The following is a 24,411-nucleotide window of genomic DNA, read 5'->3' as shown; positions in this document are numbered from 1 at the left end:
GCTTGCAAACATCAATTTACGTACATATGTCTATATACAGCAAAACCTCTGTTATCCGGCATCCCTGGGGTAAGGGGACTGCCCCAGGGGATCCGCACACTTGCCGTGTGTGAGTCCCCCCCACCCCTGCCCCTGGCTGGCAGAGCACGGGGTGGGGGCAGCAGCCGCCACCACGTGCAAGCTTCCCCTCTCCCCTGTATTCCAGTTGGTGAAGTACTGGATAACAGAGATTTTACTGTCTGTCTCTCTCTATATATATTCATACACACACACATCTGCTATTTACAGATATAGGTTTACACAGGCAATAGCTCTTGTTACCCCTTGACTCAGGCACAGGCCTAGTCCTCTGTGGCCTTTCATTTAGTTTGCAGCTTCTGCCCCCAGGGCTCTTCAGGCAGCAAGCAAAGGAGCACTTAATGATAAAACACAGGTTAATTAACAAAGAATGTCAAGAATATCTGGCAATGATGGGACAAGAATTGTACATACACAATCAGGTTACATCAAATGAAATCCACATATATACAGATAACCCATACAGTGAGTTCAGACATAAAACAGCTTACAGTCCTTTATAGTACAACAAGAAGAATGAACGTTACAACAGGAATCCCAACAGCATAAGGAACCAGACCACAACAATGGCACAGCAGCTGTGCCCAAAGAAGAAATGGCAACCCAGGGAAAGATCCTGTAACCTAATAAAACATCATTAGCCTCTCCCAGGTGGCTCAACTAGGAGGGGTCCATAACTATGACACTACACTTTAACAAACAGGGGAACCCTAGACCCCGCACTGTGCTCAAGGGTGAATCATCCCCACTCCTCAGGGGCTTCCCCTTGATCCCCTGCAGTGAGCAAGGCCCCACCTTCCCTGTGGGAATCCCCTTTCCAGGTAACTCATGACTCCCAGCGTCCTCCCTCACAGGGGTAGTCGACCCATCCAGTTGCCGCTCATGGCAGGAAGGCCCGAGCTGCCTGGTGCAGCCACCGGGGCCTGTCAGCCCTCTCTCAACCCGCTATCCACCATCCTGTGCACCGGGACCTGCGCTGCCTCGTGCAGCTGTGGCGACCTGTCAGCTCTATGGCCCTCAGCACCAATGTGTGCACCGATGGCCTAGCTCCTGCCTCATGTTGGGATGGGGATCTGCACTGCCTCGTGAAGCTGCTGCAGTCCCTTCCAGCTCTCCACCAACTCTGTGCACTGCTCTGTGCACCAAGGAGGCTGGGCTCCTGCCTCATGCAGGGTTGGGGACCCTCATTGCTTTGTGCAGCCACCAGGGTCCTGTCTGCTCTCAGACCCTCCATGCACCAATCTGTGTACCATCACTCCTGCCTCATGCAGGGTTGGAGGCCCGCTCTGCCTCGTGCAGCCATGAGGTCCTGTCCACTTCCAGGCCCTCCGTGCAGCAATCTGTGCACTGATGCCATGGCTCGCTCTGTGGCAGCGCTGGGGATGCAGCTGCTTGCTGCTCCCTGCTAGGTGGCAGAGTCTTTTTTGGGCACTTCTGGGGCAACTGCTCTGCCCTGCTGGTCAACTCTACTAGCTCTTCACAAGCCCCGTCTTTGTCATCCCTTGCCGACAGCTCCCCATGTGCTGGCCATGGAGGTTTTATCTCTCCTGGATGCTCCACCCCCAGATTGAAAATGAACCAATAGGAAAGCGTGAGGGGTTAGTTCCCTGTCAGGTCCTCTTCTTCACCCTGCCCCTAGGTCAGGGTGGGGCAAGCTTGCCTCCTGCCTCTTCCTGATTGGTGGAAATGCTCTACCAATCGGCCTGAGCCATTTTGGACTCAAGCTAACAATCCAGACTGCCAGTGAGCCCACCGACCAGCCTGCCACGTATGATGACATAAGTAACACTCCACAGAAGACCATGCTGTTCAGATGAACACAAATAAAAGAATGGGAAAGCAACTGGCTAATTGACAAAGCAAGCAATTTCAAACCAATGAAAGGAAGTTAACACATAAAGTAGGTTTCCATTTCTGAGCTGACCCACATATGAAGGGAGCTAGACCCATTTCTTGAGGGAAAGCACACCTGCAGGGCCTGCCCTTATGTGTCAGACCTGGGAAAAGGTGCTAATCACTGTGGCTTTTTTTGTCATTAAAAAATCATGCCAACAGCTGGGCCTTACTAACAGAGATGACAAACTGAAGGCTTCCACTGGGAAGCTGGCCTGCAGATATGGTCAGATGATCTTATCTTCTTACTCTGCCCAAACAGAGAAAGGGAAGGGACCAGGGATCTCCCTGGTTTGTCTCTCTTCTCCTGACAGAAAAGGACTGTGTGTCTACTTTACTAAGAAGGGACTCGATTGCTGGTTGTTTTATAGTAAGGCCACTCTGACAAAAGGAACCATTGGAGACCAACAGCCCCCATGAGGAAAGCAGTCTAAATGAGTTGTTTTGCTTTATACCTTTAGTTGCTTTTCCGTGCTGGCTTAAAAAGGTTGGCAACCCTCCATCACAAGGTCCCTATTACACATGTACTTTTGTATGCAACATATAATTAGCCTCTGAAACTCACTGTAGCTAGATACGATTGAGGGAAATATATTAATAAGATTTCTATGCAGCAGAAAGAGCAGCAGAAGATGATTGCAATAAAATATTATCTGAAAATCTAGTACCTAGGACACAAACATTGTGCTTCAGGTCAGTAACCAACAGCAGGTAAAGTTGAGAATAAAACTATGCCCCAGTGAAAAAGTATTCCACAATGGGGTGAATCCTGAACTTCTCATAAAGTCTCTAAAAATGCCCCCCATGACAGAGGAAAATAAACAGTAGTAGAGTTTATGCTGTTCCAATATGACAATCTATGTTCAGCTTGACTGCTTTAAGCAGTACCGTAGCAAGAGAGGGGCAACCACAGTGACTGCCCTGGGTGCTGAAGCAAAGGGGTGCCAACAGGCACTTCGCAGCCATGGCAGGACACAGGATGGAGCCGCGAATGGCTCATTTGAGGGGGTGCAGGTGGCAGAGGGGCGACTCCCATGGCTTCATGAACCCCCGGGTAAGCATTGGGGGGGGGGGGGGGGGGCCCGACCGGTGGGGGGGGGGGGGGTGCACCCAGATCTGTGTGGAGGGTGAAGGCAGGCTGCCGTTGCAAGCTTGCCCCGGGTGCCAAACTTCCTTGCTACAGTACTGGCTTTAGGTCATGCTACCTGCCAATCCCAGGTGTAAGACCTCTGATTTGAAGGCCATAGCAAGATTAACCATAACAACTGGGTTGACCACGCAAACTGTGAGTACACAACAAAACAAGCAAATGGCAACAATCAAGAACCACACAGAAACTTTTGATTTTACATCCCTCAAGACTCTAGTGGATTCTAATAAAAAAGCCTCATAAACAAATCTGTAAGTCAGTGACAATCCTTGAAGTGACTCCAGCTATTTTAGCAAAAGTGCACGATCACTAGCTAGACAGAGGGCAGCAGACAGGAGACTTGAGAGGCTCAGACTTTGCTGACATCTAGAGTACTTTGAAACAGTAAGACTGGCAAGTCATGTTTTAGAGAGACAAGCTGATATCCTTTGAAATGTAGTGTCCACCACAGAACCAGGGGTATGTCAGCAACAGGATTCAGTGTGCAGCTATGCAGAGGGGACGCCATAAATTATTTTTGTTCGTTATCAGTGATATTAAAAAGTAGTCAGTGAATATATCTTTAACCACCCCCTCATCATGAACAACATAGGATGTAAATCTTGTAACTTGTTCAGAGTTAGGCACCTTCCCACTGCAATACCTCATGCAATCCAGCAACACTACCTTGGTGTCATGCAAATACTTACATCCTTAGGGACAGACCCTCAATCAGTGTTAATCTAATTACTCTCATTGACGTCCATGTAGCTAACCCAATTTTCACCATCTAAAGACCTGGCCCTCAGAGTTTATCTGAAAGAGCTTCACAAGCAATGGAAAAAACAAGTTTCAGATGTAACACTTCTCTGTACAAAACTGAAATGTCATCGCATGAGCAGTGTGAAAAAAACCAAACGAAAACCCCTGCAGCCCTGTGAAACACAGACAAGGAAACCATAGCTGTGAGTTCTGACAGTAATAAAAACATCACAGGATTGATTCTGGAGAATTTATTGAACAGAATTTAGCTGGGTTGTTTTTTTTTAATAAAAAGGAGTCCTAAAAATATTGTCCATCACTTAATGTTTAGAAGCTCAATTATGCCTTTAAGGCATAATATAGCAAGACAGAACACCTCCTGGGCATGCAGCTGCTGAGCGTGTTCTCTTGCAGCCCTTTCTTCATAGGTTTTTAGTTTATATTTCCTATAGTGTTTCACTCATTTCCAAATGGAAAGCTAGGGCCAACATCCACCTTGAAAGGAAGGCTAAGTACAGATGTTCAAAAAGCACGAGGGGGAAATCAATCTAAGTTACGCAGCTTTCTATAAGTGGCCTAGGTTAGATCAGTAGAAAACAGTATGCTCATTTGCCCTTTGGTGGGGGGAAGGAAAGGGGGGCATGCAGGCTGCCTGCACTGGCTGAGTCCTGCAAGTTGGGCATGCTCCTTCACACCTCCCAGGATGCCCTGTGGCCTCCTTGGGCTACTAGAGACTGCCAAGTGCAGCTGAACACCCAGGCCACTCCTGATTAGCTGCTGGGCATGGGCAAGCACACTCCTCCCACACACACACACTCCACTCTGCCCTAGTACTCCAGGACCCTGTAGCTGTGGGCCAAAAAAGATATGCAGCACCCCAGATGCCCATTGTCCAGGTATCTGCTGGCAGTGGCCAAGGCACAGAGGTCACAAGATAGTCTCCATGCAGACCCAGTCCTAATGTTCTGCCCCATGCTACCCCCACCCTGACCCACCAGAGGTGAGGCAAGTTGCTCACACTGGCTCCTGCTTGGTGGGAGGGAGTGGGGAGAGTCCATGCTGGGGTCCAGGTGCCAGGGCACCTGTCTCTGGCCTCTGAGATGTGGTGTGTGGGAGCTGGAGTAGGGCTTTGTGGGGCTGTGCCAAGGCATGGGGGCATAAGGGTCCCTGGCTGGGTGTGCAGGAGTCAGGTCAGGCTCATAGTGCTATGCCCAAATACAGGGAGGTCTCCTGGTCTCATTGTCGGGTATGTGTGTACATCATGGGGTGCTTCATGACAGGGTGTGGGGGCACAGCCTCCCTTCCCCCCCACTACTGCCTGCCAGTGGCTGAGATGGCTGGAAGCATAAAGTGGGTCTGGGGAGAGGGTCTGTGCTGGCACGACGCTGGGAGAGGTTGGGGGCATGGCCCACTGGGCACTTGGCCAGAGCAGCTGAATGGGACAGTCGTCTAACTTGAATGGATAGGGGATTTGGTACAGAAGTTCAATTCACCGGTCTAACCTAAACTGATTCGATTTGAGTGCACATCAAACCAGGCCTATCTTATATCAGGTTTTGCGATCTGGTTTAAATCAATTTCCAGTCACTTAGACTGGTTTATGTGCAAGGTCTGTACCTGGCAGAAGAGTGAGGCCTCATCCCCCACTTCGGCTTCTCTGAAGCTGTGTGCAGTCCCTTCAAGGGTAAGGCTGGAGACGACCTTACGTTTCTTCAAGTATAGGCACTGAAAATCATATGGGGGAGCCCAGGTGCTCTCTTCACATGCACAGCCATACATCTATGTAAAGGTCAACCAGAATCTAGTCACAAGTCAAGATTTGGTGGAAAGGATAGGGCACACATCTCACATACTATAAAGCCTAAAATTTGCTCATTCATGATTTTAACAATCTAAAATGTTCAAGATATTAAAACTAAATACATCATATCATAAAATAAACTTCTCCTCTCACCTGTACAGTGGCCAAGCATAGCTAATATGGAGGGTCATGAAGCCCTTCAGCATAACTCCTTCCCAAATGGCAGAGAAAGACTGATGGCTTTTGCAAGAAAGGGGTTGCTTAAACAAACAATGCAACTCAGCTACACTCCACTTCTTACTGTAGCTTTCTCTTACCTCTTTGCTGAAGTACAGGATAGATTCCATTCTCTTTAGGACTTTTCAGAGAGCACTATACAGAGTTAAACCTCAGGGCTACCACTTGGAAAATCCTGATAAGTGAGTGCTTATAGTCCCCCCCCCCAACTTAGAGAAACATGCAATTTCTTAATAAAAGTTTAATGATCTGTTGTTTCACTGAAAATATTGTGGACAGTATAAAATATATAATATAGTATTTGGAATACTATGAATAACTTTTAAACACATGTTATTTGACAGTAAATCTACTGCTCTTCCAGCCTTTCTTGCTTTTACATACTTAAATTTAAGTGCGAGTTTTTAACATAAAACTTTTATATTTCAATACTTTAGCCCACGTAGTAAAGACATTCTTCTCTGATAGTCTTTGAGAGATGATTTCTCAGTCTCTGTCTCATGACCACAACATGTACAGTGTGTCATCTGGACCTGTCAGAGCTTAAGAAGAATGGCAGTCTTTCAGTTCCTTACAGACACTTCACAACCCTGTCAGCAAACAGGCAGTCTGGGGTCTCTACTGCTAGCACTATTACAGCCCTTGGGTTAATAGTTGATTGGTCTCAGTTGCCAATGAAAATAACACAAATGGGTAGCTAGTAGGTAAGGGGTATAGGCACTGGGACCCAACCCTCAGAACAAAAAGGGCTCTCAGTTCTTCATCGAACAGCTAACAAGTCCACAGATACATCTCTAACTCCTAGGCTTATAACCCTTCCCCTCCATGCTCTGATTGGCTCTGCTCTCAGAGGCTGACTGGAGAATCACCTGCCAAATACATTGCCCACAATGAAACCTATCTATACAGTATCAAAGAGAGGCATGGAGTATATCCATCAACACTCATATTTTATTATTTGACATTGAGTTGGCTGCCCTGCATCTATATGCAGAAAGCTAATTATTCTAAACAAAAGGTATGTCTCCCACTCCTCCCTTGCCCATGTCTGTCTGTCAAACTCAAGTTTAAAGAAAAATATGCACAATGAGAAATAGTCGTATAGGGACCTTTAGTCTCTATTATAGTAGAAAAGTCAAAGGTACAGTCCCCAAATGAGATGGCTTGGTTCCTGGTTCAACCTCTTCTGTGAGGACTGTGCACGAGTACTCTGAGAAAAATAGACACATTCACTTTGAGGCTAGTAGAGAGTTCATTGTATGAAATTTTCCTTGTCCACAGCTCCTTACACACATCTCCATGAAGTTGAGTGTCCTGATTTGAATCAAATCTCTTGTGGAGAACTGAGTTCAAACTGCAAAATCAAGTCATATAAAGATTCATTCATTTCCTGGCTGCATATTTAAATATCTAATGTTATATATTCTCCATTTCTTGGTTAATTTTTATGTTTACAAGCAATGGTAGCAGCTCTGTTTTAGGCCTCCTTCTGAGAGAACACTCCCAGTTTTAATATTTCCCATTCTGCTACACAGGTCATTTGAGGCAAATAAAATGAATATCCAGTTCTAGGACTCTCTCTTATTCCAAGAATCTTTCTTTTCTTATATGGCATATCTCTTCATAAATTTCTTACATGCCATGCTTGGCCTTAGTAAAGGTAAGCAGTCACTTCCCTGTCCTAAGTCTGCTTCTCTACTCTGAACTTTCCTGTACTTTCCATCTGCCAGGAAAAGGTTTGGCCATTCTTACAAGTATAGCTGGATATCTCATTTTGTCTCCTTCTGACTTGGTTTATGGCTGGAATCCAGCAAGTTAATCACACTTGCTATAAACTATTCTCATCACTGTAAAACTTTCCAGTCAATAGGACTAGGATGTTTGGCACCACATCTTCCGGTACATAGAGCTGGAGTTTGAAACTCCTGTGGCATACTGTCTTTGTTGCAAGGCAGCGCCTCTACAAATCCTGTTGTTTGGACTGGTGATTCTTCTCCAGAATTATTCTCCTGAGACCTAATTTGTACACCATGCATCTGTGTGATTGCTTTGCTGGCTTTCTTCTTTGCACAAAATCCTGCAACAGGAAGCTTTGGCTTGCTTCGGAAAAAGCTCTTATTCTTCTGTTTAAATGCGAGTTTACTCCACGGTGAATGCTGATCATTGGGTGGTGCTCTAAATTAGGGTTAGGAGATTTTAAAAATCTCTCCTGTTTACAGTTGAAATACATTCATCCTTCTTTTGATCCTGATATCACTCATTGACCAGTTCCCTTAGTTTCTAAGTTATCAAATGTTCTTCTAAACAGGTTGGAGCAGGTCTTGGCAAAACAACCTGCAAATGAAGCAGCTTATGTTCACGTTGGAAACACTTCTCTTTCCAGGTCTCTCAAAATTGTTTTCATAAGGAGTGGATGTTCTTTCCACTTTATGACTTGGTCTCTACTTCTTTTGCCTCTTGAAGAAGTTCGCTCTTTTTTTCAGTGTGTTCCTTTTTGATAGATCTCACTTCAAACAAGAGTTCTGCCTAGGAAATGTTTCTCTGTCAACCATCCCAACTAATCCCATTGATCCTGAGTGTGGTTAACAGCAATTCTCCAGCACTTGTTTTGATACCAGTTCCTAAGCCTAACTTCAGTGCTGGGTGCAATACACTCTGAACAGTATTTGTGCTTTTGTTTTTGTCAGGGATTTCAGTTTCCCATAAATTCTCTGGATCAAGCTTACTAAGTAGGATAACTGACCTCTCTACTGGTCTATGTGAACTGTCCAAAATACACTGTAGTTTAATCTTAACCTCTGTCATAGTTTTTATCACAACAGCAGATATCAAAACAACTAGCCCTGTAGTATCAAGAGAAAGACTGGAGTAGATGCTATCACTGTATGGCTACCTATAAAAAAAAGTACGTCCACTATTTGTTAACCTTCTAATCCATAAATCATAGAAATAAAGAGAGCCTGTTTGTCAGTATAAGGATGCACGGGGTGTCCCTGCCCACTGTGCTAGGAACAAAGTGTACAGTAGCAGTAGATATAAGCAGCAAATCCACATGGCTAATCAGTGTCATAATCCATTTTTTCACTAAAGTGTTTCACAGTGTACTACAGAGATGGGATCTGCATATGCACAAGAAGCTTATCTATCCATTCACCTTCAAACCTCTGCATGTCAGTCACCTTATTTCAGCTGTGCTATCAGTATGAGACACATTGCTAATAAAATGGTTTTGTAGGGACCCAAACCTCAAAGCCTCCAAGTGCTCATGGCTCTGGGAAATAGTATTAATATGGTGTACACAAAATCAGAGCACATACTATCGTTCTACTCTATTTGAATGACTAGTACCGATTAACTCAGACAGAGAAACCACAGTCTGAACTGTGTATAATCCTCAAGTCCAGTGCTTCATCACTGCTGAGGTAAGTGGAAAGGGGACACTGAGATAATATTAGATACATCTTTACTGGGCTTCCCTTCTTTTGCACCTTACCTAAACACGTTGCTAGAGCATAGGCGGAGTTCAGAAAGTTCAGAATACAGAAAGCATTACAGAGTTAAACATCAGGGCTTTTATATGTAAAACTATGACAAGCAGGTGTTAATAGCTTCCATTCACCTTTCAAAGAGGGCAATACGCAGTTTCTTAGGAAAACAAATATTCCGAGCATGTTACAGAGAGCATAGTAAATCGTATTTAGAACACGTTGAAAAACGCTTAAAGTCTGTTGAATATAAATTTACTTCTGTTCTTTATACAGCATTTCTGTACTGTTTTTATTACATATTTAAAATGATATGCAGGGTTTAAACACAGCATGTATAGTCCTATGTTTTGGCTCACCCATTTAAACACTTTCCCACCTGGCTTTCCAAAAACGATTTCTTAACCTGTATAATGTGACCATGATATATAATGCATGGTCATCAGAACACATCAGATCCTGAGAAGAATAGTGGCCTCTCAGTATTTTTCCTTACACAAATCACCAATTTATCAGTAAACAAATACTTCTATTTACTGCTATTGCTAGCACCACTCCAGCTCTTTGGTTAATTAATAGCCTAGTGGTTCTTAGGTGCTGGTGAAAACAGAATAGCCCTCATAATAGACACCTCTGGGTCCTGTGTCTATCAGCCAATCTCCCCACGCACCAAAGTCCTCTGACCAGGAAGTCTGCCTAAAAGAGAGCACCAGGTTCATCACCACAGCCTACTGTCAAGCACTTGATCTTCAGTAGGACCCACCACTGACATAATATGGACAGGTGCGAGTCTACTGGCCTCTTTTTATAACATTCCCTTTCAACCCCATGCTCTTGATTAAGTTTTGGAGGTAACAACGTATGGCCTGCCATAAAAAAATACTCGTGAGCCATGTGCTGTATCTGGATATTTCTGATCCCCTCTAGATGAATTACCTTCCCTTGCACTCTGCACTTGTGCAGAGAGGACAGGTATTTATTCAGTCCTGTCTCCCTGCTTCTGTCTCTTTTTTACCCCTCCTTTGGTCCAAAGTTGAATGCTGCAGTATAAAACTTGGTGGTTACATAAGTACGTCTTATGTAAAGTTACCAAACGTGACCTCCGACAGACCAATGGAAGAATCAGAATGAAAAATCATTGTAGCAAGAGAAAGCATTACCGTTCCCACTGTTATCTTTTGCAAACCCAGCTGCGCGTGTTAAGGAAATGCCCAGTACAGACCGCAGTCCCATACTCAGTGTCCTGCAAATAATGAACTCACAAAACTCAAGACCATCCTGCCCTTTAGCCCATTTAAAAGCTTATTCTAAAGTTCCCAGTTAGAGCTGCTTGTGGTCTCACAGTGCTGCCACCCAGGAGGGCTCCTCCAAGGTGAAGGATAAAGGAACAGCAGGACTGATACTGTGTCACAACGTGGCACAAGTTTCCTTCAGCACAACGTGCCCCGACTAATGAATGGCAGTGCCCTGAGTACAAACAAATGGGGGAAAGGTCCTATTTTCAAAGCAATCATATTGCACTTCAATGAAGATTTTTCCCCCCTAAAAAGTTTTAATATACACACACTAATTTAAGCTTGAAAAAAGGGGACATTTCATCTTTAATCTATTTACTTCTGAATATTTAACATACAATTCTGGCACCAATCACCAGATTTAACTGGAAAATTACTCACTAATCTGTTTGCTTATTTGGAATAATTGGGTAGGCTGCCAGGGAAGAGGATTTCCTACCCTGTTTAATATCTCAGTTAGTAGTCCAATTTCAGCTTGGCGGCATAATTACTCTGACAGAGCTGTAGCCACAGGGCCTGTGAGTGGGGCTGCTTTTTAAACCGTAAATTATGGAGGATTAGCATTTATGAATTTTAAATCAGGGCTGTGGTAGGAGACACTAAAGCTGCTTAGAGCTTGCAAACCACTGCATTCAATCACCAGTCATTAACACTTTCCTTCCCAGGCTTTTTTTTTTTTTTTTTCAATCATTAATAAAAGGCAAGGCATTTTCAGGCTCCTTGGAATACTTTGGCTCTGTGCCTGTGGTACAGCAGAGGGGATAATGAGATGTCCTTTCTAGCAAGGGGTGTCTCAATCTGGGCAGACCAAGATTTGTCTCCCAAGCAAGATGTTATTTCCATCACTTGCTTTCTGCCACTGCCATTGGATCCATAAGACGACAGTGTTAGTAGGTTTAAACAATTACAGATATCCAAAACACTGCCGAAAATTGAAGTTGCCACGTGACTGGTCAGCTGTCAGGAGCTCTGGAGCTGTAAGCTCTCTGTTGTATTTTCCCCATCAGGCTAAGGATGAATCCTTAAAAGTCAAATCCTTCCTTTGGTGTATGCATGCAACTTCTTTTAAGGCCAATACAAGTTATGTGCACACACTGAGGACAAAATATTCTGTGCCTTGAAAACTGGCCTTAAAAAATCTTCCAAAAATTTCATCACTTTCAACTTAGGCGTTGCACCACTTGGGAAACCAAATAACTAACACCATAAGATTTACTTCCAAATGCAAATCCTGAGCTCCCATTCCTTCTGAGTGAGCCTGTTTCTCACACTGAGGCTCCATTTCAGCCAGGTGCTTAATTGAGTAGTGCTACAGTTTGTGCCTAGGGTGGCTGTGTGGGTGAGCAGAGACACACAGGAATCCAGAATCACTAGGCTCAGTTCCCCACAAAGAAAGTTTCCAGTGACTCTTGCTTCATAGAATTTAAAGGGGAAAACTATGTAAGGAACATGACAATTACATGTAGCTCAATATATAAATATACAGCACAGAAAAAGAATAGTAGAGCAGGCAGATGGTTTTGGATGAAGAAAGAATAGACCTTATTCAAAACCTAAAGAAAATGGACACTTTCAAAAGTTCTCCTCCTTTCCTTGTTGCAATTTTTGCCTACAAGTGCAAAGGCTATGACTCCTCCAGGGCATCTCCAGCCAGACTCGAGAACAACTTGCTTTCATTGCAAAACATTGCACAATTGTGTGATTTTGTGCGTGTTTTCCCTAAAGCATTCAGAAGCAAATTCTGACTTAGGATACCAGAGTATGTTGAAGTCAATGGGACTATTCACACATACTAAGGCTAGGCTCCAGCAGCAACATTTTTTAAAGTACCCAAATGATTGAGGAGTTATGTCTCACTGAAAGTCAATGGAAATTAGGGGCTTAGGGGTCTAAGTCACTTGGAAAATGGGACTTATTTTTCCCCATGCTGAAAAACCCTCTTGAATTGTGGGGCTAATGTTATAACTCGATCAGTTTAGGTTTTACTGGTAGAAGTTGAGGAACCCAGCTTAGTTTTTCTCTTTCTTCCATGTTCCTAGCAACCAGAAATAGGAAAATGCAGTTCTTGGCAACATTTTCCTTGTGTCAGAACTCTTATTTGAGTGTGAAAGGTCTTCAGAACCTGTTAAGACCACACAGAGTTGGATTTCCTTCCCCAGTAAACCCAGATAAAACCCTTTTTTTACTGCCCTCTTCCTTCCTCTGAAAGCTAGGTGAGTGAGAGATGCCTCTTGCCATTCCAGTCCTCCAAAAATGCCCAAACCAGAAGAGAACAGATGCTCTTCATAGAAGTGTATGGAAAAATTAGTGTACCCACAAATATAACTCTTAAGATTTGAACTGGATGTTCCTGAGGCTTGGTTTCAGGTAGCTGGGCAACCACAGAAGAGGCATTCATCCTTTCTCTCCTCATCCATCAACAGTGGTAAAGCATTTTATCACTGTTTTTAACTACTCAATATTCCCTCTATGACAGAGCACATTGCACACCGGATGGTACATTGTAGAAGAACCCAACAAGTACTGGAGGAAGGAGGAAGTATATGTTCTGCATTCAGAACAATGAAAATGTACTTTTAAATGTTTTTTCTGCCTTTGAGAATCAGAGAGAAGGGACAAGGAAAAAAGCCACAGAAAGATGAACTAATATTCCAAAGAACATGTATTTTAGTGCTAAGTGCTTTTGCCCAGAGTATCAGTAAGGCCAAGGATGTGACAGAAATGCATAACTACCAAAAAGTTAAGAACTCAATTTAGAGCTGTGGCTGAGCTAAACTTGGTACACAGCAGAAGATTAAGGGGAAAAGTAGCTTTACTCCCTGGATGCTACTTCAGGTCCAGTCTGGTCCTCAGTACAGGTGACAGCAGTGCCCCAGGTGCTTTCACTTCTTCCTTGACGCAACAACCCCAACAGCCATTCTTGCAGCGGAGTGTGGTCAGGATTTAGCTACACCTTATGGCATAAACACCATATCCAGACTGTTTCAGATTTCAGGGCTGGTCAAGTCATGGAGAGCCATTTCAGCCACATTACAGTTTGAAGAACCCCTGATATCAGTGGTATTTTCAAAAAGTCTGATGGTTTTTGCCAAATACTGACTGGCATTTCCAATAATGAAAGGACTTTTCAGCCCTTTTAATTTAGGCAGAGGCGGTGTGAGGGTTACAGAAAAGATGAGAATCAAAACCCCAAATTTGTTTCTTTTTCTTGACCATGAGAAACTAAAAGTGGAGATGGAAAAAAAGAATTTGGGTTGGGTCTAGTACACCACTAAGTGTGTTAAATTCCTTTGAGTTTGGGAAAAGTATACGATCTAACCTGGGACAGTGCATTTACCTCAAGCACACTGATGGGAACTTGAGGATATAGTTGAATGCTAATGCATCAAGAGAAACTCATTCTCCTTTACATTTAATTTCTACATCATTGTATTTCTGAATGCAGTCAAATCTCTTCTCTTTTTACAGTTTTACCTCTGTTGCTCTGAAAGCATCTCATAACTTTTTTTAAAAAGGGGGAAGGCACCCAGTTGGACAGTGTATAAGATGAAAGTACAGCACCCGATATAACTTTGACTTGGAAATCTCTCTTCAGAAGATTTAATATGCTTCCTCTGCCTGGAAAATGTATAATGTATGAAGCAATCCTGTCTGCTTCCTTCTCAAAGCCACCTGAACAATCCCCTTTCATTGGCCATGGTGCCTTAGAAGCAACTCCTCTGCACAACCAGGTGGCTAATCACATGGCCTTTCCTTTCTCGCTTCTATGGCTAGGAGCATTTTAGACATAAATAACCCTGCCTCTCTCAAAAGTTGGTTACTTGCAAATGCATGGAGATATTGCCATTTCCTCTGACATAGATTGCACAATATTACTTTGGATTTCTTCCATCCTTGTGTGGAAAAAGAATCTCTTCCTTCAGTAACTTACCAGATGGGACCCTGGTAATGTAGGATACCACGGACAGTGTGTTTGTGACACCACCCTAGGACAGATGCTTTTGCTATTTTTTTTTTTGAACAACGAACAAGAATGTGGTTTTATGAAAAGCTACTCCCTGATCTTGCTGCACTTTTTAATTTCTCTGTTTTGGTCATATCCTCACCATCAAATGGAATGCCGTATAAAGAGAAGACTGACCATTTCTTGCTTTCTTGTAGCCCCTTCTCCCACCCCCACTTTTTCTTTTCTTTTCTGTTCGTTGTTTTTTGGGTTTTTTTGTAGCCAGAATTCTACAATCAAATTATAATATGTCACTTCAGGGCTGATTCAACTGAGGCTGTTACAGCTCAAAGTACCATAGAAAAATTGTTCTGTTGTGATCAGTATGAGGAAGCACTGGAAAGCAGATAGCATGGCACTGGGCAATAGCCTGGCAGAAAACTGATTTGTGCAAGATTCCCTAAAAAAAAAAAAAAAAAAAAGGAGCAGTGAATAAGATTGAAATAAGCATCCCTCTTGTAGAGAAACCAAGGCTAATAATAATGAATGCATAGGGCTTAACAGTCTACCACCTTAGACCTTGTGTAGCTATTTACTACTGTGCAAAGTGAGTGTGAAGTGGGTGCAAGCTGCTTTACTCAGCACGAGAGGGAACTGCTGGTTGTATTTTTTTAAATCTATCTGACAAGGAGCAAGGTGATGAAAGGCCATTCGTTTGTTATCAAAAGATGGTGTTTTTCATTTAGACACAGGTTTCAATAGCATCACTTCTGAAACAGCCGTGAGAGGAACTCCTCTAAGTCACAGTGCCCTCACCTGCTTCTTCCTTGGCAGCATGGACATAGTAATTACTGCAGCTGATTAGCAAGTACAGCAATTGAGCCAAAGCTATGTCATTCCCTACCCACCTGCTCAAAGGAAGGAAGCAACAGGCACAGACTATCCAAGCTGATACCCCCACGTTCTTATTCCTTTATTCTTATTCCCTTCAGCAACATTCCCTAACAAGTCGCAATGTAGCCCAACCCGTTGTACTTCCAGCAGTTCTTCAGAACATAATCTGAATTAAGTAACCAACTGGTTTTGATTAGCTTTGTACACATGGTCTAACAGCACCTGTCCTGTACCACATAAATCACTATAACTGTTAATGCACAAGTACATATGCCCTGGTCCTGGGTATAACCATAAAGTAAATCCAATCCACTTCTGGGTTCCCACGGAGCACATGGAGGGCCCCTTGCACTCCTGTGAGAAGCTCCATGTGCCCCAGCATTGGAGTGATCACAAGCTGCGCTGGTACCTCGAGGTATGTAGAAAAAACATTTAAAGCTGTGTCTATGGCTGAATCACTGATTCTCTGAATCAGCATCGAATCTTCAGATTCAGATTCAGCCAAATCGAATCAGGGACAGTGATCCGAATCAACGAATTGAATCACTGTCCCTGATTCGGGCCGAATCCAAATCTGAATCCAAATTGAATAGGGCTCACTTCGCACCCCCCTACAGTTCATATCTGTTGCTCTCTGGCAGAAGTTAAAACCATCAAGGCATTGAATGTCTGGACTCAGTCTGGTCTTCGGATTCTGTTTCAGTGGTTTAAAGAGGGGATAGTAGGTCTTGAGCTGCCTCTACTCCTCCGTACTCTTGCCTAGCATATGTGTCAAAGGTCTTGGTATGATGGTTACAGGACTCCGTACAAGTGGATTCATCGGGCACCTGACTAGACCTTTTATGTGTATACCATGATGCAAAGGATCAGTGGTTGCTTACTATGTATGCATGCACAGAGGTTCAGACAGGTTTTTCACAGAGGTGGGACAAAATCCTAAGTATCCTCTAAGCATGCCCTATGGAATGAAGCTTTTGGCTGCTGAGCAGCCCCTGAATGATAGCCTTTCCTGCTCTACAATCTCGCCGACCCTGAACACTTGCATCTGAGTAGGAAATGACACAGAAAATTAGATACGAGACTTTATTTTCAAGAGGATTCAGGAGCAGCTACAGAATCCGTTTCCTCATAGGCATCTCAAAATGTACCCAGGTGAACTCTAAATGTACCACATGGAGCTCAGAAAAGGCCATGCTTAAATCAAGTCCTTTACTTGAAATACAGGAGTGAGTCACCTACTGAAAAGCATATTGGTCAGGACCATACATCTGTTGGAACTTACTCAGCTAGGAGATCAATAGGCAAGAGTCATGGTCTAGATGGTCTACAGGGAAAGCCTTCTCACTGTTGGGAAAGTTTTGCAGTTGTCTGTCTCTGTTCATTATAGGGAGAAATAGGATAGGATGAGGAAACATGAGCCAAGGGAGCATAAAGAAGGGAGCTGGCCTAGCTAACAAAGAACAGATTCTGTTTATGACGTAAGACTTGAATTGTTTGTTTTTCCTCCCTGTCTTTCCCCTCACACCACTTTCCCCCCTCCCAAGTTAGTTCCTGGACTCGAAATGGGACACACCTGGATTATTTAGGCCATACAATAGAAGAGCCTAAATTATTCCCCTTGTTTCTGATCAGGCTTGGAAAACCTCTTGGAATAAAACCATTAGTTAAAAACATCTCTTATGGAGAAATACTACAGCTGCATATTAGCATTCCATGTTTTGCTAAGTATTCAGCATACAAACTTCATGTTGGGAGCACTACGTAGAACTGGCCACCTTATATTCCTATACTTCCAGAGGGAAAGAGCATTTGTGATGGAAAATAACGATCTCCCAAGTGAGTCACCTTGTAAATAAAGATTTTGACCTATAAGCAAATTGCGAGAAACACATACCCTCTTCCAGTGTCCTCCAAATGGGAAACTTTAGAATAAATTATCGCCTGCATGGGAGCAAAACCTCCTATATGAAGGTGGCAGGATCCTCTAAGTAGGTACTGGCCTACAGCTTGTAAACCCCTCTCTGGAATCAGGACAGAGAGCTGAAGCTTTTCTGTACTCTGAAGATCCCAGCTGCCAGAATAATTGCTTTCAGGGCTATTGGCACTTGGTGTAAAGGTGCGCATCTTTTAGTCAGCCCTGACATACTAATAGGGTAACCAGCTCTAAGTAGATGATCAGCATGGATCCTGGTTTTCCATGATAAAAAAATCACAAATTCTCTGATAAAAATCACAAATTCTCTGCTTAAAAATCACAAAATCCATGATTAAAATTCAATGTCCCCCACAGCCCTGCTGCTGTCCCTCACTCCCCGCCCCACAGCCCCCCAACCCTGCTTGTGCCCCTCACCACCCACCCACAGTCCCTGCCAGAAGGCAGTGGCTGCTACAGCAGGAGCACGAGCTGGCTCCCCCCACCCCTGCTGCTGCCTGCTGCAGGCTTGGGCAGGGCCGGTTCCTAGTGGCAGTGTGCACTCCTGGGGGGCAGGAGGGAACCTGTACCCCCCAGATGTGTGTGGGAGGGTGGGGGCAGGGCGGGTGCGTGCTGCCCCTGTATACACAGAGGAAGCATGGCCAGGGCAGTGCAGAGCTTGCAGCAGCAGGCAGCTTTTGTGCATGGCCCCGCTGTGCCCTGCCACACCAGTCGCACACGCTGCACGCTGGAGGGCCCAGGGGAGGGCAGCAGGGCAGGGAGCACAGTGTTTGCAACCCAGGGTTTGCAGCTGGCCAGGCACTCTGGCTGGGGGAGGGGGTGTTTGCAGTCTCCCTTCTCCTGGCTGGAGTGCCTGGCCGGCTGCAAACCCCCACCCTCCTGGCCAGAGAGTGCCCAAGCTGGCTGGGGACTGAGGGAGCAGGGGAGGCTGCAACCCACCGAGAGTGGCAGGGGTTTCCAGTGAGCTGAGCACTCCGGTGGGGAGGCTACAAACCCCCTCCCAGCTGGAGTGCCTGGCTGGCTGCAAACCTCCCTGCGAGGGGGCGTGGGTTTGGCAGCCAGCCAAGCACTCTGGCCAGAAGCGGGCGGGCTGCAAACCCTCTCCCAGCCGGAGTGCCCAAGCTGGCTGGGGGCTGAGGAGCGGGGAGGTTTGCAGCTGGCCAGGCACTCTGACAATACCAGCTGAAGAAAATACCGGACAGCAAAAAAATGGACATTCCAGCAGCCTTACTACCAGGGGCTGATGAACCATGACAAAGGTGGCGAAGTTTCAACTGCCTACGTACTAGAGTCAGGCACTCCAAGGAACTAATGAAGTGGGCTATGCCATTTGTTCAACCCTGTGACTTTTGCCCTGAACCTCAAACTATTCAACACCTACTGAAATGCCCGCTGCTTGAAGGCATGTGTAAAATGAAATACCTTGCAAAGTACAACAAATGAGCACAAGCACACGTAACAACATGGTCAAATGTGGTGTAGAGACATGAGAAGAAGATCATCTATACTCATTAAAAGGTTATAAATAAAGTCTGATCCTCTTCTCATTGATTCCATTGAAATAGCACTGATACATGGTACCAAAAATTAGCGTGCCCCAAACAAGGCCCAATACCATTCCGGCTCTCTGCCTCTCAGCACATTTATACAGAGAGTGTAAACAGAAAGTTGTAAAAGCCAGATGTGATGATTCAAGGATCCATATAGAGAAAGGTCAGCCTTGGCCTGTGATCAATGCTGGAAGGGGTAAAAATTCCTTAAGAGTATTTTTCCAAACATGGTGGGGGAATGTCCCCAAATTAAAATGTGTGGGTATCAAATCTCAAAAGGTTTTTCTCGCCTTTGTTTATGGTCTTTTTATTGATGTTGGCATTGTTCATGCAGTCTCAACATCCTTTACTGCTGCAGGATCAACAGAGAAAAATGAGCTCACATTTGTTCTTTACAGCACCCATACCTTGTTCCAAGGTCATACCACTTGGCTGCCATAAACACCCCAACAAACCTCCATTGTACTGCTACCTTTCCATATAGTGAGAAAAGTCTCCTCCGGATACATAACCAGATTTAAAAGACACTCTTTTACTACCCATTGTTGCTTATTACTCGCACTTCAGCTGGAGTAACTGATTTCAGTGGAACTATACTGATTTATGCCACAGGAGGATCTGGCCCTAAACACTTAGCACTATCTCAATTTCCTTTTTATTAAGCAACATGCCCTGCCTTAATGGGACCTGTGGAAGAATCGATTTAAAAGCTTATCATGTGAAAACTGATTATCATGTACTTTAGACTATTTCCTGCTGTGTCTTTTGTTTTGTTTTTTTGTTTCATTTCATTACTGTGAACTGTTTCATTGACTGTGAGTTGCCATATGAAATAAGTTAATTATATCATTATCTTAGGGCCAAATCCTCCTCTTTCAACCCATTTTCAGCCAAAACTTCCCTTTGACCAAGGTGAAACAGGATAAGGACTGTGGTGTTTAAGCTGCATCATGATATGAAGTTGGTAGGAGTTTGTTTTTGTTTGTACTTCTATGACTTAAACACAGCTCAGTGAAGGGTTTTTCTTTTAATTTTTAAAATAAAAATTGCTCCCCGGCCTAACCCTAATATTTCACATTTAAAACCCAGAGGAACTGTTTATGGCTTTTGCCATAAACTGTAGAAATAGGGAGCCAGAATGGAAACAGTGGCTAATTTTACTTATAGCCATGCCAGGCAGTGCCACTGAAATAAAGCTATGTCAGCATTCCTGGTTATATTTCATATGAGCTCAAAATGAAGTAATACTTCTGTTTCAATAACTACCTCATAATTAAGATCAAATCCTCTCAAAAGCATAACACAAGGCAGGGGAGCACCCCCAATTTTTCCTGCACCACGTCCCCCGTTCCCACCCCCACCTTAAATTTAGGGCTGTGTTGAGGCCATTTTGTAAAGAAAATAATGTTCCTCTCCCACCACAATTTGTGAAAGTCAGGTTAGAGTAAAAGCAAAATTCCCCATTGTCCACCCAAGATTTCTTGCACTGTTCTTTTGTGAATACGCTAGAATGGTTGATGGATGGGAGGCTGCCCCTTTCTAGAGTTCTTGCTGTGTTTTGTGATAACTCATTATATTTCTTTCTTTACAAATAGCCCCATTAACGCTCCAGAATTGAACAGAATCATAAAGCTTGAAACATCCTGCTCCCATTCCAGTAGAGCTAGAGGTATTGTTTCATGAATTACAGAGCTGCCAAGGCCTGATTTATCCAAGCAGAGTCTTCAAGACTGAGGCACAGATATTTATTTTTTTATTTTTTGGAGTCTAACAGAAAATACGTTTTACTAAGATAAGGACGATATAACCTAGCTATAGCTTTATTTAAATTGAATTATATTTCTTTTATATTTCCCCAACAATATGGTTGATGGAAATGTTTTAGCCCTTGTTTTTTTGGCTGAACTAAAAACCCTATTAAACCAGTTATAGAAAATTTACAAAACAGAAGAAAGTCAAGCTCTTTCAAAGTCTCTGTGGCCTCAATAAAATGTTATATATTCTGAAATTAGATGTCACTCTTAGTCAGATGATTCTAAACAAGACTACTATAATCCCCTCTGTTATGGAGATATTTATTTTTGTCTGAAAAACTTCAAAGCAGGCCGTGACAGATAATCAAAATCAAAATTAGCATTCCAATGAGGGGGTTTTTTTAAATAAAAAAAGAATAATTCTCACAGTTCTTCTGCAAAGGAGAAGTGAACTGACTTGCTTCAAGTATTTTTTTATCTCTCCCATTCATCATTATTCAGTAAAGATTTTTTACCTCTGTTGGGCAGACACAACACAAAAAAAATCCTTTTTTCCTTTTATTCCACAGAATAAATTAAGTAGCTGGGGGCAATCAGCAATATACTGAAATACAGCTGCACTCTTGGGTGAATACTATATGGATGTATTCTATTTTTTTCCCTCCTCCTAAATTGTTGCCTTTAAGTAACAGGCCTGCCAAAATGCATAGGAAGAGCATTTTACCCTCCCTGAGTTTCCTGGCTGTTTACAACAACTAGTATTTATAAAGAGTTGGTGCCTAGGATTCCCAAACCTGCAACAAGATCCTACTGCAGGCTGGACTCTGTATAAATGTTGAGCAAGAAGATGGGTACTGTCCCAAAGAACTTAAAGTAACTTTGTGATACTTCCTGAAGAGCTGTTTCTGATAGCCAGCATGCAGAAGAGGTAGAGAAGGGTTGTCCAAGCTAATCAGTCCCCTAAAATAATTTGCTCTTTGAAGCAATTGGGAACAGAGCAGTGTTCAGGGCATGGGCAAACCGGGAGGCCACCTGGGGCCCAGACAGAAAGGGGGCCCAAAAATGGTAATGTTTTGATTATTATTATTATTATCATTATCTCTGGAGAAGGGGGGCCCAATACTAAAAGTTTGCCCAGGGCCACCAGGAGTCTAGGTCTGGTGCTGGCAGTGTTGTAGTCTTGATGGTTTGGACCATCAGCAACCTATGGCCTACAGGCTGGATTTGGCCCAGAGGCAGGTGGGAGGAGAGCACCTTTGGCAGTCTAGAGCTCTGGCCAGGCAGCAGAAGCGGCAGTGGTAGCAGCAGCGGTGGCCAGGTCCTAATGCTAAAGCATCTCAGACTCAAGCGGGGTCATTCTGGCCCACCACCAGAAAACTACTGTGAATTGCTGATCCAGACTCTCACTCTGGCTGTAAGAATAAGAAGTCTTTTCCCTTCTGCGATCTCCACACATTGCCTAGCCATGTCAATACAGCTCCATTGCTTGGAGAAGACTTTTGCTCTGTCCCTTTGAAATGTTTTCTTCTCCTTCCTTAGCAGCACTGCTGGGAAACCAACAGATGGGCAGAAAGAACAGCGAATTTCACACACGTCATAAAATAATTCCTGGGTGTAACACTGTGCAGTGGATTTTCTCTTGCAGTGCAACCACCCAGAAAAAAAAGAGGGAGAGAGAGAATCTGGTGCCCTGAGGTTGAATTTTCAGGGAAATGTATGAAGTCTATGATTCAAAGTCTCCATGACACATCCAATACAGAGGGTTTTGGTGTTATGTTTACCAGCAGCAGCTTGACTTGGTGGAAGAACAGAAACATTGAGTCTGTGAGGCCAACTTGTTTGCTTAGTTGTTCAGTGCACAACACATATTCTGTAAAAGTTATATCCTATAGAAAAACTACCTGGTGTTAAGAAAGAGTTCAAGGGAGTCTTATGAGTTCAAGGGTCAAAGACATGCAAGGGGAGACGTATGAGGGCCATAGGGCTCAGTATTGCAGAAATCTACTTAGGAGTCACTGCCAGACTGTAACAGTAGCTCTCTAAGGGCTTCCTTATGTCTCCAAAACTGCCCTTGGAAAGAAGTGGTTCCACTCAGTCTTCTTCAGATTTTGTGTGGAAGGGATAAACTTTACCCAGAGAGAGAGAAAACTGAGGGAGGCGGCACAAGACGAAGTGTCAGGGTTCTCACTCTCATGACTTTTTGGGCAAAGTGAAAACTGCTGCTTAGGCTTCCCTGGTATCTCCCAAGAGGCACAGAGAGGCTGGGGAGGACTTGTGCTGCTGATCTTAAAAATCCGCAGCATAACTTTATTATACATTTTGTTTACTGAAATGACTAGCACTGGGTTTGGAGCAGGGAAGGAGAATTACCCATGCCAAATTCACTGATATCAAAGCTCCCCTATTCTTCATGATTTAGATATGGACCTTGGAGGGCCATCGCTTTGTCACTCAAGGCAAAGCTGATTTTGAAACTCCTTTGTTATATAAATAAGACACTTACAGAGAGTTTTCAGAGCCTCTCAGGCAAAAGCACACTTCCCTAAACTGCAAAAACTCACTCCTGTGTGGTAGACAGTTCAGCAGCTCCCTTTTCTTTTTGTCAGGATTATTTTCGTATTTTCTTTCCAAACACTACAATCTTGAATTGCGTTGTTTTATACAGATTGTACTCCAGCTGCTTCATTCAGTTTCTCTGTTATTTCATAATTATTTTAATAGGGGACATGCTGCAATAACACATCATTCAGCTGCAAAATGCAGAAAATGGCTATATATATATATATTTTTGAGACAGCATGTTACAGGGGCTACTTTGATATTCTGATCTCACCCCACTCAAGTACAGTTCTTGCAAGTGAAGGACAGTTGTGTAAGTCAATCTCTGTTAAATCCTAGCTTTGCTCTTTTAAAAACACAATGGGCACACTTGGCTGTGTTCACTAAAATCTTGTTTGATACCAATTAAGCCTTAAAACAGATTCTATTAATAGGCTGAACTCTTCTCAAATCCACTTTGCAATTTATTTTGGAAAGTCTCAAAGTTAGATGAAACTGCAAAAATCCACCAAAGACTCAGTTGGGGGAGTGGGAAGGGGGGTTGATCTGGAGCAAATATTAGCTTTAATAGCAGCAAGCCTCCTTGCCTCTCTAATTTGGGTTCTAAATCTCCCTCTATCCCCCTTACAACCTCTACCCTCATCCTGCATGAAATGTGAGCCCCTATTTCCTTCTTTGAAATTCCTCCAATTGAGAGTCTCTCAGACTTGCTTAATGAGAACAAGTTAGACTTGTGCATGTGTGAGTATGGATTCCTTCTTCTGGATGTAGTGTCCCCAGTTTCACACCTTTAATCTGGAATCTTCCTAGCATTGGTCCAGATTTTGCACATGAATATATAGCTAAAACAGGCAGAGATAGGGAAATAGCTACCAGCCCATATTACACTAGCCAAGGCATACATTGAGATTAGGATGCTTTAAGTTTGCTAGCTGCTTGAATATACTTTGTGAGACCATTAACTACCTTGATTTTTTGTAAGAAGTTGGGTTTGTTTCTTGCTCAAGGAGGTAAAAAGATGTCAGAGACTAAAAGCCAAGCCTGAAGTTTATAGTCCTGTACTGATTTTTTCCAATTCCCTTGAGTCCTAATTCCTGC

At 43.6% G+C, this 24,411-nt stretch overlaps 1 long non-coding RNA gene across 1 annotated transcript in view; it reads right to left on the bottom strand.

Annotated features, from left to right (window-relative positions):
* Positions 1–5,635, bottom strand: part of LOC102387241 — a 28,686-nt gene extending 23,051 nt beyond the window's left edge. The window contains exon 1 of the long non-coding RNA XR_001357576.1: positions 5,480–5,635. This is a non-coding gene — a long non-coding RNA (uncharacterized LOC102387241). The remainder of the gene's footprint in view (positions 1–5,479) is intronic.
* Between the last annotated feature and the right edge of the window lie 18,776 nt (positions 5,636–24,411).

Source organism: Alligator sinensis, unplaced genomic scaffold (assembly GCF_000455745.1).
Source record: "Alligator sinensis unplaced genomic scaffold, ASM45574v1 scaffold502_1, whole genome shotgun sequence".
In the NCBI taxonomy this organism is placed as follows: Eukaryota; Metazoa; Chordata; order Crocodylia; family Alligatoridae; genus Alligator; species Alligator sinensis.
Note: the sequence above shows the minus strand (reverse complement) of the source record. Positions and strands in the feature narration are given on the sequence as shown.